At 42.2% G+C, this 13,037-nt stretch overlaps 1 protein-coding gene across 5 annotated transcripts in view; it reads right to left on the bottom strand.

The window, feature by feature from the left end:
* SULF1 (sulfatase 1) overlaps nt 1-9,602 on the bottom strand; it is a 138,008-nt gene extending 128,406 nt beyond the window's left edge. For all 5 annotated transcript variants that reach the window (XM_036830522.1, XM_036830518.1, XM_036830521.1 and 2 more), the window contains exon 1: nt 9,347-9,602. The gene's annotated coding sequence lies outside the window, so the exon portion shown is untranslated. The remainder of the gene's footprint in view (nt 1-9,346) is intronic.
* Nucleotides 9,603-13,037: the final 3,435 nt, after the last annotated feature.

The following is a 13,037-nucleotide window of genomic DNA, read 5'->3' on the forward strand; positions in this document are numbered from 1 at the left end:
TCTTAAAATCACTCCAAGAGATTTTGAAGTATTGTGGGTCATTCAATCCTTTTACAGAAGTTTCCATTTGACTTTCTCTTCATCAAGGGAGAGACTTTCCATTAGATTCATTTCATATTATTCTCTAACTGGATTTCGTAAGGCCAATAAAGAAGAGTTTCTTTTTAAAGGTTTACAAAATGTTCCAAGTTTAAAAGTTGAATGATGTCTAATTTCAGGTTCTGAGACCTATTTTAGAGGAAAACATGCAGAATCATGAAATCTTCTAAAGTGACTGCAAGCTACTATTTGATGAGTAGCAAAGTAAGCATTTTCAAGTGGTTAAATTTGTTTCTATTCTGCATTTATGACAGTTGAAATATGTAAGTGACTAAAATCAACTTCGATACTTTGAATAAGAGGAAAAACCCATTTTAATGCATTAAGTATCTGATGAAGCAATCTTGCTGACATGAAGAGCACATTTAACATATGCATGCTATATATAAGTGCAGATATGATATATAAATTAGAAGAGGAAAGATATATAGTAGCTATATCTTATAAGAATACACAAGCTATAAGACATAAACTAGAAGAATAGGAAAACAACACACACTATTTCACAACTCCAAATTTCCTTTAGATTTAAAAAATATTTCTCTTGCCTGTGTAATACTAAGACATTTCACGTGGAGCCCTACCTCTTCACTAGTGAATATTCTCAGAGGTAATGGATGTACATTATTTCAATACAATAGACCTGGAATCTCTTCTTGTTCTGAACTGGCCCTGGTGATTCAGGTTAAATGTGGACAGTCCCAGGTCCTCTGCTCTGTTCTGGAAGCTTCACTCTTAGGGAGATTGTTGTGGTAGGACCTCCCTGCAGCTGGCCGCCTGCGGCAGGACTCTTCCTCCCATGCCACCCTTACCCTTATCACGTCTCTTTCTGTTCCCGGCAGACCAACTCTTCCGCCCATTTCTGCCACCCCCTGTCATCTGACACACCCAACCCAGTCAGCTTTTGACCACGCCCCTGTGCTTCTCATCCTGGAAGTTGGTGAGTTCTAGAAGAACTTTTCTATTCTCTGATAACATTATAAATTATTATAAGCATCACGCAGATCTCCACTTTTTATATATGTTCCGGGAAGACATATAAATGTTTATGTTTATAATCATGCACGGCACCCTGTGATCTTCCAAAGTAAAAGTTTACATTTGAATGTGAGGCTACAAGTATCTGGCTGTGGTCACGCTGGATTATAGCCTAACGTCAAACTACAGCATCCTTTCTCTGTTATTCAGAATCTACTACTGGGAGCAGTGTGAATTCCAGCCTACAGAATCCATTGGCTATTTTGACCTTGACCGAGTTACTTCATTTCTCTATGCCTCAGTATCTTCCTCTGAAAAATGAGGATTAAAAATCGTTATCTATTCCATAGGGTTGACGTGAGGATTACACGCAAACATCCACGTAAGAAATTTAGAAGCATAAGTGGCCAAGAAACACCGGCGATCATTATTACTGGCACTGAATTTGTTTTTTTTTTTTTTTAAGGGAAGCTCCAAGGAGACTTTTTTTTTTTAAAGGATATTATCTATCTATCTATTTATTTATTTATTTATATTTTTGGCTGTGTTGGGTCTTCGTTTCTGTGCGAGGGCTTTCTCTAGTTGCGGCAAGCGGGGGCCACTCTTCATCGCGGTGCGCGGGCCTCTCACTATCGCGGCCTCTCTTGTTGCGGAGCACAGGCTCCAGACGCGCAGGCTCAGTAGCTGTGGCTCACGGGCCTAGTTGCTCCGCGGCATGTGGGATCTTCCCAGACCAGGGCTCGAACCCGTGTCCCCTGCATTAGCAGGCAGACTCTCAACCACTGCGCCACCAGGGAAGCCCTGAATTTTTTTTTAAGCCAGTAATAAAGATACAACTTCCCTTGCAGTAGTAATTTGCAATCAAAAGACATTTGCATGGAATGAGACCAGGGTTTTCATCCATTTTATAAACGGAGACTTTGTTTTGTCATCATTAAAATGATAATGTGCAGGAGAACAGCGTAATAATTTAGAGCTATAGGCTATTAAAGAAAGAACAGAGGCAGGTATTTATACCTGCTTGATAAGCGTAAGCTTGTGAGAGTCAAATACTCCTGCTGTGCTGAATGAAGTTTTATTTGCCAAGAGAGAGTGAGGCGATAGGACGACTGAACCACCACGGGTTTTAGTTCCATAATCTCGACACCAGCAGATGGAGTGCCTGGACCCTTTCTGCCTTTAAATGTGCCAACTTGTAATAATTCACTATAAATAGAGTACGAAATGGGCAATGGAAAATTTTAATTAAAATATTTATCTCTCTTTTTTTTTTTTTTACAATTTCATTAATGAACACTGGTTAAAACAAACGTATTCTTTAGTTTCAGCAAAACAGCATCATTTGGCAAATAAAACCAATATTACTAATTTTAACCAATTAATTTGATTCCAACCAACAGAATACTATTGGTTTATGGTTTTGTTTATCTTTAATTAGCAATCTGTTTTGGATTTTCAATGATGTAAGTGTAATTATATCATTGTGGATTTATAGTTATATAAATATAATTAAAGTAATTTATACCTAGTTTTGGCAGGGGGTGCTTATTTCAGTAACGGTTTAGTAGATAATGATGGAAATCAGTACCACGGCTCAAGTCCATTGCTCAGGTTGACAAGTGCTGCTGGAGAGCACCCATCAGCCTGGCTTCCTTGGGGTCCGAGCCATGAGACCCTCTCCATGCTTTTATTTCTGCTAGAAGAGTTTACCTTTATTCCCTCCACATATGAAAATTCTAAGCACCCCTCTGGGATCAGCTGACCACCTCAATTTTCATTTATCTCTCTCCCCAGAACGCTTACAACACTTAAGATCTGTACTACACGATGTAGCATCTAGTGAGAGGGTCTCCACTGCTGCCTAGACGGGGGAAGGTCTCGTCTCTCTGGTCAGGTTTTCAGATTCTGAAGTGTGAGAGTTGTACTTGGGACTCTGTCTACATTTTATGCTCTGATCACAACGTGGCCCCAGAACACCTTGCACTGATTGAGCATTGCAGTGTAGTCAGGATCTGAGTCACTCATTGACACTTGGGTTGTCTGGGAGTTTATTCAAGTTTTGGTCAAGTGTATCTAATCTGAGACCCTGAACGGCTCCTGTAGCAAGGATAAACGAGTGGCCCACAGCCCTAAAGCTGGGCCACACAAACTTGAATGGAACGGGGAACCACTGGCCCAGCTTTGGGTCATTTTGTCCTTCCTTTTTCTTAAGCCACACCTATCATATTTTCTGCAAGCAATGACTCGGCCTAAGACTCAGATGTATATATGTGTGTGTGTCTGGAGTGAACTCACATGAGTCTCAGTTTCTCTGCTCGTAAAATAAAAGGGAAGATTGGAAGACCTCCAAAATCACTTCCTGCTCTAAAATTCTATAAAATGTTGGCACATGTGCCCATTAATTTGACATTAACATCCACAAATAAGTGTGGGTGTGCCCCAGAATTTCACCTGCTGATAATATGTCAGGAAGTTAAGTTTGATGGTTTAAGAGCTGTGCTTTGAAAAGTTTGGTTTGGCTTCTCTCTCTGTATTAGTGTGTTATAATCTTAGCACTTAGGAATCCATGCTGGAAAGCAAGTAGATGATTGAACTGAGCTCTCCTGGCTTTCTCAGTTGTTCAGAAACTGAGCTGCATTTCCTGGCTCTCAAACTTTGTGAACTCATCAGATTTTGCTGCAGAGAAATGTCATTAAAATAACAGTCCCCGGTGGAAAACACTAGCACCATTCATAGTTAGTGAAATGCTGAAACAGTAACTGATATTTTAAAACTATGGATTGGAGGCATTTCTTTATACTGTACACATACGTGTGTTTAGATAGATGTGTAAAAGAAATGTTTGTTTTTTTCTTAAGCAGTTGTCCTTTAATTGTCTCCTAAAAGTGACTTTAGTCCTGTTGCAGAAATGCATTCTGTCTCTCCTCCCTTCACCTTGGAAAGTAATAACCGGTTCCAAACTGCTTTCCCTAAGGAGTTGCTGGAAGGTCCAAAATGTCCTCATTAGAAAGCTTACACCGAGCCACACAAATCTTGCCATTGTGGATGGTGCACGCATGTGGGACTATTACTTCATGCACAATGACATGAGACCAGAAAACATGTGAACAGGAAGCCAAACCCGAGAGAGTTGGGGAGCTTCCAGCTTTCCATAGAGCACAGAAATGAAGCAAAATTCAGCAATATTCTGGACTCAGGTGTCTGGGGGACAGAACAGCTGCACCCCAGTCCTCTTCAAACACTGCACAGGAGAGTACAGTGGCTCAGGCAGCACCCAGCCTGGACTCAGTCGTTATGCCGGCAAACCCAAAAAGATTGTGAAGTTGTAGCCCTTGCTTAGGATGCCAAGACTTTAAATGGCTTGAGTAACCTAAAAGTAGAATGGCCAGCACCATATATGGAAGCTGTATATTCCTCATCCTTTCAATCATGCTAATGGGAATTCCCTCCAATATATCTTACTCCTTCTTTAAGAATAAACTTCCCATGATACACGCTCACCCTATTCTAAAGTATATATTTGGTGATTATTTAGTATAACTGAGATAGTAACAGTTCTTTTCTGGGTCTCTTCTTTCTTTTTTTTTTTTTTATTGTGGAAGCATTTTTAGCAAAAATAGAAACCTCTTCATCATCTCAAAAACCAAAGATAATCTCTGAAGTTTGGGGAATTTGAAGTGAGCCATCAGAAGCCAGATGGAATTCAGATTACAATCAAATACTATCTTTCTGATGAGTGATAAAACTCTTTATATTTAGAGGTGACAAGAGCTTCTTAAATCTGCTTTTAAATGTGTTGATACAGTTTACCTTCCAGGAGGAAATATTATACGACTTTGTGAGACCAGCCATGAAGGCTGGGGCTCAGCCCCTTTCGTAATAAATGGTATTTGCTCTGAAGTGTTCAGGTGGGGTTGAGAGCTCTGACATCCAGGAAATCTGATAGAGGCTTTGCCATAGAAGATGTGAAAGGGTATAAGAAAACTAAGGTTATCAAGTAATCAGACCTCAGCTTCCTGTCTGCTAATTAGATCGTTTTCTATTCATTCTAAATGTTAAGATTCTTTCCATTGTTATCTTTAAAAAACTCACAAACGTGACCTACGTCTCCTTTCCAGTTACCCACCATTCACATCAATGGGAAGAATTTCCTGCTCAGCCTGAAGAAGAAGGAAATGTTTGTGGGGTACGTCATGCCCAGGTAAGAAATCACCTCCTTTGCTTTAGTTTTAGAAGTTTCCTCTTTTACTCTAGTCTCTGAGTGGGCCCCCAATTCAAGGGAAGTGAAAAAACCCTGCTAAAGAAAGAGCTGCTTCTTGATGAATAAGTATAAATTCTTCATGAGTATGTGTTCTTTATGAATAAGTATTCTACTTGCCCACGGATCTTTTTCCCAGTCTCCGCTCATTTCTGAAGGCTCAGAGGATATACATATTTCTCTTTTTGAGGGTATACAAAGTTATTGGCAAGACTGCTCTGGACATGGCCTTCCTGTTGAAAAGTGAATGGGAAACAATCCACTCAACAGCGGGGATACGAGATGAAAGCTCAGAGCCCCGTGAGCCCAGAGACTGACATTTCTTGGGGGAGCTAGCTGAGCATAATGGGGAGAGCCCGGTTTTTATGTTTCTTCTCTAAACTTCTAAGATAAATCTGGCAATTTTATACTTTTTAAAAACCACTTTTTACATATAAGCAATATCATTTGTATCATTTTTTTAGATTCCACATATAAGCGATATCATGTGGAATCTATAAACAACGATACAAATGAAATTATTTACAAAACAGAAACAGACTCACAGGCATAGAAAACAAATTTATGGTTACCAAAGGGGAAAGGGGTGGAGGAGGGATAAATTAGGAGTTTGGGATTAACATATACACACTACTATATATAAAATAGATAACCAACAGGGACCTACTAGCACAGGGAACTATACTCAGCATCTTGTAATAACCTATAATGGAAAAGAATCTGAAAAAGAATATATATATACGAATCACTTTGCTGTACACCTGAAACTAACACAACATGGTAAAACAAGCAAACAAACAAACAAAAACAATACCACTTATGTAAAAAAAAGATTAAGCAAAAACCAACTTTTATTTTTTGGCTGCGCCATGCGGCACATGGGATCTTAGTTCCCCAACCAGGGATCGGAACCCACGCCCCCTGCATTGGAAGCCCAGAGTCTTAACCACTGGACTGCCAGGGAAGTCCCCCAAACTGACTTTTTATTTTATTTAATGTTGTAGTTTAACCTCTCAAGCCAACATTACCCCAACTAACTCAATTTCCTTCTATGAACTTGTACCTCTTCTTGTTTTATGGTATTCTATTATAGCTACCCGGTTGACCAAGCTTAAAACTAATATATAGACATTTCCTTTGTCTTCATTTCTTCAATTCAGTCCTCAAGTTGAGAATGTTCCACCTTCTAAATATCTCTGGAATCTGTGCCCTGTTGTCTACCTAAACTGCTCAGGCCCTCAGCATTTCTCACTTGTTTACAACAGCAGTCTTTTAATTGGTCTCCTAGTTTATAGCATTACCACCCCCTAGGCCTTTGCCTAACCTACATTCCACACTGGAGAGTAGTTGATCTATATAAAATCTTCCTAAAACATAAATCACATCTAGTCTCCGCCTTCTCAACCCCAAGCAAAGTCCTTCCTTGTCTCTCCATTGGCTCAAGAGTAATCTTGAAAGTGCCAGATCTGGGGAGGTAAGGATCTTGTGCTGCAACGCTTCCATCATTGAGATGGGTTTGCTACAAACCAAATAAACCAAATAAACAAAATAGTCTGTTGAACCAAATAATGTCTTAGTGATATAGGTGACATATTTCAGCCCAAGCTTTTTATATGGATGTGAACCTATAAAAGAAACTTTTTTTGGATCATGAGCTGGTCCAAAAAGACTCGTGAGCATGAGTTTGACTTTTACTAGAGTAATGGGTCCAAACATCTCAGCATGAAGCACCACAATATCCATGATCGGACCCCTGACTAAATCTCCAGATTCCCTGGATTCCACATTCCAGCACCAACTGAAACCAGTTCCCCGTCCCCTGGCTCTCTCACAAAGTCTGCTCTCCAATGCTCTTCCCTTCTGAAATGTCCTTCCACACCTCCTGCAGATCCTTTAAAAGTCACACCAATCTTCTAAAAAAAAAAAAAAAAAGTCACACCAATCAACATCATCTTTGTAAAAGTTCCTTTGACTTTCACTGGGGAGAATTACTCAGGCCTCAATTCTGTCACTTAATCACAACACACTTCTGTTGTTTGCAGGTGTTGTACTGTTAAGAAAATTAATCTGTTGTTTTGGTCTGTTTCCAGGGCAGGATATTAACCTTCTTCATTTTGGTATCACTAGTGTTCAGCACAGCATGCGATACACAGTAAATGCTCAAAAAACCAAGACACTGAATCAAAGATGAAAAAAGAGAGTAAATGGAAAAGTCCTAAAATTGAATGAAACTGCTGTTTTCAGACACTGTGGTAGATACTTTACATATATTATTTCCTTTTAGTCCTTTCAACAATGTTCTCCTTGGGGTACACGTAGTATTGGTCTCCTTTAATAGAGGTGAAACCTGAGGTTGAAAATCTGAAAGATATTGCTGCTGGTCACATAACCATGTAATGGCAAAACCAAGCCTCCAATCCAGATCCCATCATAGTCTGTGTTCTTTCTGCCATGACCAAGTATGCTTCTGAGGCTAACGTCGAGATAATGTGGCTGATCTTTGTAACAAAATTAGCTAGAGTATAGAATTTTAGTATTGACAGCTCACTTTTAAATTTAGGGGGAAACCCAAGTAGAATCCAGTCTTATTTTCAACTTTAATTATGCCTTAGAATTTCTTGGAAGCCACAGAGAATTTTAAGTGGAAATGTCATTTAAAGGGAATCTTAAAAATAGACCTACTTTTATAATGTTTCCCATGTTTGTTGAATAAATAATGAATAAATAGCTCTATTGCATTCTGAAACTTGATATGAAATCTTTCCACTTGGTCTATTTTGGGTATTACACTGTCATGTAAGATACTGAACACTGGAGAGTTACAACAAATATGAGTTCAGGATGATTAAATATATATATATATATTTAATTAAATATATACATACATTTGGGTATCCCGAACTCTTTTATACACACACACACACACACGCACACACACACTGGTGTACACACATTATGTGTGGTTTTCATAGCTGTTCGTCTAAAGATAAAGGCAATCACACTCAGTGGATCCATCGTAGCACTTAACGACACTAAAAGTGAGAGGCCTTGCTTTTCTACATTACCGTCAATTTATATTTCTTAGTATTCTTACCTGAAATAAAGACTGATTTTCTATATCTCATAGTACACCAACTTATAATCATGGTTTTATACATGCAAATTGAACAACTACCCAAGACAGAACTTTATTTTCTTGGCTTATTCATTTAGTGAATCATACTTTCTAAATGTTCAGAAACTGTATCTCTCTGAGTGTTATCCTAGAGTTTTAAATTCATCTTTTGTTGAAAGACAATTTCTCAAAGCCATGAGCCTCACCCCTGAGGAAAAATACTCTTGTTAATTCAGCATCCCTTACAGACACATAGTTCAATCACAGAGCTTTGGGTTTTGCCAGGTGCTTAAGAAGTTTGTGCCCATGTTCCTTTAATATTTAGAACCCCTCAGCTATGCAGTGAAAATCTTCGTAAGAATTCACATGTCCACTCTAGTTACAGTGTTTTGCAGGGTTTACACAAGCCAGTGCAAGTTTCAATCCTATGCCAAAAAATGGATTTATTTCATAGTGTGAAAAGAAAATTCCAACAACTGTATTTGCCTGAAATTGTGAGCACTGAAAGCAGAGAAACTGAAGCTGGAAGTTGCTGCCTTGTTTCTGGATGCCTAACAAGCCAGGTGAATAACCAAGGCTCCTTTGTAGGGCAAGATGTGTGTTGTGAGTGAGAATAGCCACCACCAGGACCAGGACACCGGGAAAGGGGCAATTTCAGCACTTCCTCTTGGTGCTATTTTCTTAATAAGTGAATTATCAAACAGAAACCTCTTTCCCCTCCTATTACTTTTTAGGAGGGGCCCCATCTGGATGGAGGACTTAGCCAGAACACACTTCCCATCATGCAGCGTCTGAGTGCGGGATCCCATTCTCGCTAATAAATACGATGAAATGGACAGCAGTAAGGAAACTTTGTTTTCCCTCCTTTTGAAGAAAAAGCAGAGCATCATACTTACAAAAGTCGCCTTCAGAATCTTCCCTGGAGAACAAGCTCTGGGAACTGGGAGCTTGCGGAGGAGCAGAGATAAGGTGGGAGCGGGGCTTCCTTCCTCCTTCTGGGGGCGAGAGTCATTGTTCCTTATCTCCCTGACCTCCGGGCGCAAGGGGCCGGGAAGGCCCGGCCTCTGACCCCCTCTGCCCTCCCTCCTGGTCTCGGCGCCTCGGGTCGGGGTTTCCTATTAGCCGCTCCAGCCGCCCAGCCTGACACGGGCCCCGGGATGCATTAAGGCCAGTCTGCGAAGTGCTTGCGAGATGCGGAGGGTTATATAAGCCCGCGAATTATCATCATCACACACCCCCATAGAACCAAGGCTGCCAGACAAACAAAAGGCAGTTCCAAGAAGGGGAGGAGCAGAGGCAGAAGTTACGCTGGGGGTGAATTTCGGGACACTGCTGAACTGGCTGGAAAAAAAGGCAACTCAATATGTGTATGCAAACCTCGGCAAACAAACTGCGCTGCAGCTGGCTGGCCGGCCACGCGGAGAGGCTCCTCGGAGGGAGAGGGGGTGGGGGGCGTAGGCAGGGCTTCCAGGCTGCGGTCCCGGTTCCCCCTTCCCCGGCACCCGGCACAGTAGCCGCCCGTGGCGGGATGGAGTGGATGAGGAAGATGTGGTATTTGGAGAGGCAGACGTTCCAGAGACCAAGTGCTTAGTAAACACGGATGTTTCTTAGACTCAGACCAGGTGCTTCTGCTGCTTTGCTTTCGTCCTGGTCTCTTGTTTTCCTAATGATGGTTTGCAGGGAGTTCCCTGGGCCGGGGCCGAACCCTCAATGTTCATCCTCTATTTTCAATCTCCGTGGGCCCCTGCTTTTTTTCTCTTGTGGGAGCAAGACACCCAGCCAGACTGTTCTTTAGGCCAGAGCTTGGGTCTGAGAAAGTTCTGGTTCACTCTGAGCACCCATCCTCCCCGCGACCCTCCCTCCCCCATCCTGCTACCTCCAGTTTTCTTAGATTATTATTTTCCTGCCCTGTTCCTGGCCCTGCTGCCCAACATGTGAGGAGCTTCAACCTCCTGGCATTCGTGGCTTCCACGTGTCACCCCACTAATTACCCGCTTCCCATCCTACCGCCCCTCACCTACTCCAGCTCATGAGAATATGAATCATTCCCTAAAGAAGGCCTTTCCGTTCCTTCCCCTACCGCCCTTCCTCACATCCTCCCCCTCAGCCTGGAATGTCCTCACTCCCATTTCCTTCAAAGCACAGTTCAGATCCCATCTTCCCCACAAGATTTCCCCGATTTCCCTTCTTTTCTCCCCATTGACCCGGCACGTAGTTCTTCATGTGCGTCTGGTTTCATAAGTCTGGGGTCTTGTGTGGTTCTCCGGGGTGGCCTAGGACAGGCACTTCATGAGTGTTGATGAAATTCAGCTGACAGCCAACGTGATGTCACCTGGGCCATCAGTCTTAGAGTGGAGGGGCCCCGTGTAACCTCCATGGGCTCAGGTGAAAGCCCATGTTGATGGGCTCTTGAAGCTGTGCAGTGGGCCCAGGAGGGTTTGTGATAGCCTTTACTTTTGGGTATTGGAAATTTTCATAAATTATAAAAAAAAATAAAAGAAAGAAAGCTTTATAAAAAGTGGAGAGGAATGTCTAACCTTGAGTCATATTCCTCTAGGACACGTGGTTAATGAGTGGTACCAGGAATTCCGGCCTCTACTGAGTTCCTGCTACTGCACATCAGGAGACCTATGAAGTGGAACTTACTCCTAGAAGGCCCAGAAAAGTTCCCGACAGGTGGAGATTTTCAGAAATCACAGACTTCTGGGATGTGTTTTATGAGAGAACTTCTCCACTGTGGCAAGAATGCAGACTATCACGACAGCAGCTCGACGTGAGAACGATAGCTCTCTGGTGATTGATGATATGGGGTGAAGTACAGAACGCGAGCTGTCAGGTGTTGAATTTCCGTGGCTAAGCGTTCAAGCGTTCTTCAGGACGTCCCCCTGTTAGTCTCTGGTGAAAGCAGGGTGCCGTCAGTGCCATCTGTGGTGGGTGGATGGACCGTGATGTCATATAAGAGACTTGGGGTGTGTCGACATGCTCTCCCATGCGCACAGAATGTTCAGTGAGTTAGAAGAATTTTCCTGCTTCCACTAATTTGGCACAATAAAAACTGATTCAGGTTCTAAAGAGGAATTTTGGCCTCCAGTTCTTGAGGTTTGGGCTTCGGGAAGGACAGCGGTCCCATTGCAATTCAGTTGTTCACATGTAAGATCTCTCTTTTTGTTCTGCTCAAGTCAGAGCCATGACCATTGTTATTGCTACCACGTGTGAGTCCCGGCTAGGTGTCAGGCACTGGCTCGATGCTTTACATGCATTCTTAACATAGCGATTGTCCTAAAATAGAGCTGTTTAAAAAAAAAAAAAAATCTTCATTTTACAGATGGGAAAACTGGTCACACAGCTTAGGAAGTGACAGAACTAGTATTTGAATCTAAGTCTGTCTGTGATTTTTCCATTCTGCTGAAAGCTGGAAGAAACCTTAGAATCTTAACTGCTAGTTTTCAGACTGGGTTCCAAGGAGCACTAGACTTCCAAGGAAGTGCTTCAGGAATTTTGGGTTGGGGGGGGTGGTGTGGATAGGGAGGGAGCAAATGTGAGGAGGAGACCAAGCAAGTCAACAGGGCTTGGGCGCCATTCACTGGATTCAAACAAAGAAGCTTCATCTCCGTCTGTTTTATAGAGTGACTTTAGACTTTGTTTAAAACAAGGGTCTTGCTACTAAAAAAAAATTATTTTGAAACTCTAGAACTAGTTTAAATTCTTCATTAAAAAGGTATACAGCTTGAGGTTCAGAGAGATTAAATGCTTTGCCCAAGATTTTATAACAGGCCCAGCATTAACTTCAGATGTCCAAGCTCTGCCTGGAACCCCAGGTCTCCCTGAGTCCTTTATCTCCCCAGTGGTTAAATTGCAGGGAAAGTGAGAGAATGTCTGACCTGACTGTGTTTCCTGACAGTATTCTTCTTGAAAACTGAAGGCAGGCATACTCTCGACTTTGGCTCGATAGACCATTTTTCGTCTCTTTGGCTCCGTGTCTACATTAGTCAACATTCACCTCGTGGCAAATGAAAATCAAGTGAGGAGTAAATATGTAATTTGTCTGGATGATTTAGGGCTCTCGTCCTCTTTTCATTCAAATCAAAGCAAGTAGCAGAGGATACTTCCGCGTGCATCATCTAGCTGATTATATAGCCTTGGCCTGAGAGTACTCTTGCTAGAAAACTGCTTATGTCCCCGTGGTTATCAGTCCAATCAAAAGTGACTCTTTTCACAGGAGACACCATAGGTGTGGCGAAGACATTACGCATAGGTGTGGCGAAGACATTACTCTTAAAGGGGTCAGTATAGCCAAGGGGAAGTGAGTCTCCCGTAAGTCCACATAGCTTGCATGGCTTGTACAGTCTAAGATTTCACATGCTGCTTTGACATCTTTGAGCCTCACGGGGCCCCAAAGGGCTGTGAGTCCCCCTACTTTTACCTGCAATGCTCCCACCGAAGTGGGAAAGGCTCCCCCACTGGTTAGGTCCCTGATAGCTGGGCATCATCACTCCACCTGGTCCTCATCCTAATAGGTTTCACTTCCCTGCCAGCCCACACAGTCATTGCAACAGGCCAATCACATCGTCCCTGGGAACCAGGGTA

Source organism: Balaenoptera musculus, chromosome 17 (assembly GCF_009873245.2).
Source record: "Balaenoptera musculus isolate JJ_BM4_2016_0621 chromosome 17, mBalMus1.pri.v3, whole genome shotgun sequence".
Classification (NCBI taxonomy): domain Eukaryota; kingdom Metazoa; phylum Chordata; class Mammalia; order Artiodactyla; family Balaenopteridae; genus Balaenoptera; species Balaenoptera musculus.